This window comes from Poecilia reticulata, linkage group LG21, assembly GCF_000633615.1.
Source record: "Poecilia reticulata strain Guanapo linkage group LG21, Guppy_female_1.0+MT, whole genome shotgun sequence".
In the NCBI taxonomy this organism is placed as follows: domain Eukaryota; kingdom Metazoa; phylum Chordata; class Actinopteri; order Cyprinodontiformes; family Poeciliidae; genus Poecilia; species Poecilia reticulata.
The window spans coordinates 5936156-5938541 of NC_024351.1; positions in this window are offsets into that span (position 1 = coordinate 5936156).

Consider the following 2386-nt stretch of genomic DNA (forward strand, 5'->3'; position numbering starts at 1 on the left):
AAGCTCTCGATTTACCGGTCGATCTACGTTCCCACCCTCATCTATGGTCATGAGCTTTGGGTCATGACCGAAAGAACGAGATCACGGATACAAGCGGCCGAAATGGGTTTCCTCCGCAGGGTGGCTGGGCTCTCCCTTAGAGAGAGAAGCTCGGTCATCCAGGAGGGACTCAGAGTAGAGCCGCTGCTCCTCCACGTTGAGAGGAGCCAGTTGAGGTCTTGGGGTTCGTGGAGGAGCTGGAAGAAGTGGCTGGGGAGAGGGAAGTCTGGGCCTCYCTTCTGAAGCTGCTACCCCTGCGACCTGACCCCGGATAAGAAGGAAATGGATGCATGGATGGATGGAAAAAAAATCCATTTCTTGGAAGGATGACTCCATGCAGAAGTATTGACAACCCTTCCAACCTGAAGACATTCTTGTGTGTTGGTCAAATGCACACAATGAATGAAGTAACCAGAGCATCTACGACTTTCTATTTCTGCTAGCTATATTGCCAGAAGTTGCAACAAGCTTTTTAAGTACAAGGTGCTGCTTACAGTAAGTCGTCTTGTTAGGTCCTATAAAGTAGTGTTAGGAGACAGTTGCGTAAAAAAGTATTTTGAAGAGATTTTTTATGTTACTTAGCATAAACAATATAATGTCTTGATGTACAGTCATGGCCAAAGGCTTTGAGAATGATTCAAATGTTTATATTTACAAAGTCTATTGCTTCAGTTTTTATAATGGCAATTTGCATAAACTCCAGAATGTTAAAGAGTGATCATCTTAACAGCAATTAATTGCAAAGTCAATATTTGCCTAGAAAATGAACTTTATCCACCAAAACACATTTCCACTTCATTGCAGCCTTAAAGGACCAGCTAACATGGTTTCAGCTCCATTAACACAGGTGTGGGTGTTGATGAGGACAGGGCTGGAGATCAGTCTGTCATGATTAAGTAAGAATGACACCACTGGACCCTTTAAAGAGGCTGGTGGTGGCATCATGGTTTCTCTCTGTGAACCATGGTTACCTCTAAAGAAACATCATCATTGCACTGCACAAAAATGGCCTAACAGGGAAGAGCAGCTGGAAAGATTCCCCTCAGTCAACAATCTATGGCATCATCAAGAACTTCAAGGAGAGAGGCTCCATTTGTGGTGGGATGGTGTTCCACCCTCCCCCACTCCGTGCACCGGGCACCGTCGATTGGTGGGCGAGGCGAATGCCTTTATAGTTGGGCGGGCTGCTGCAGGGTGCGTGTGTCTTTGTTTCTCCCACTGTTGCTACAGTCGGCGGCTACATGTTGGCTTGTGGGTTTGATCGACTCGTCTGCAATCGTAAGTGGCACTTTTGCTATCCGTGGCTAAGATCATGGTTGGTTTTTGGGTGCTACACCTGTCGTGCGTTTCTGCAGTGTTGCTCTGATGGCGTTGCCGGCTGCAGCTGGGGGTTGCTGTGGCGTGCGGCTTCCATCTGGTCCTCACCTGCTGACCCGCTTCCTCGCGGGTTAGGCTGTGTTTCCACCCCTGGGTAAGCTACCTGCTATTTAGCTTTTGATTTCTTTTATCTGGATCCACCGTTAATGGGTTTTTTGTTTCAGGCAACTGACTGTTTGGAGCTGCAGCGCTTTGGACGCTCTGCTGTCTTGTCTTCCTGTTGTTTGTTTGGGCCGCTCTCAACTAAACCTGTTGCGGATTGGGCCGGTTGTGTGGGCGGGGCATTACTCCTCTGGCCCCATAGAAGGGCATTTGGAACTTAATGACGACAACGATTTGTTCTATTGTTTGAAGTATTTTCTTTTACCGTTTTGTTGTTGAAGTACTAATTTGTTTTCTTTTTGTTTGATTTACTCATTTCTTTTGCATTGCATGTTTTGTTTTATTTCTTTTGGAGTAATTGAACTTGTCTGTCCTTTTTCCTTTTGTTCCAGGGACCGAGTAGTAGGCCTGAAGCCTCGTTTTTAAAAAGAAGAAATGTTTTAAAGAATTGTTTAATAAAATATTGTGCACTGATAAGTCTGTGTTCGGGTGCATCTAGTCACTTTTAAAAAGATCTCCACCTGCTGGTCACACAGTGTTKCCAAAAAGGCTCCAGGGCGCCCAAGAAAGACCAGCCAGCACCAGGACCGTCTCTTAAAAGTGTTTCAGCTGCGGGATGGATCGGGCTACCGGCAGTGCAGAGCTTGCTCAGGAATGGCAGCAGGCAGGTGTGAGGGCATCTACACGCATTGTGAGGAGGAGACTTTTGGAGCAAGGCCTGGTCTCAAGGAGGGCAGCAAAGAAGCCACTTCTCTCCAGGAAAAACATCAGGGACAGACTGATACTCTGCAAAAGGTACAGGGAGTGGACTGCTGAGGACTGGGGTGAAGTCATTTTCTCTGATGGATCCTCTTTCCGATTGTTTGGG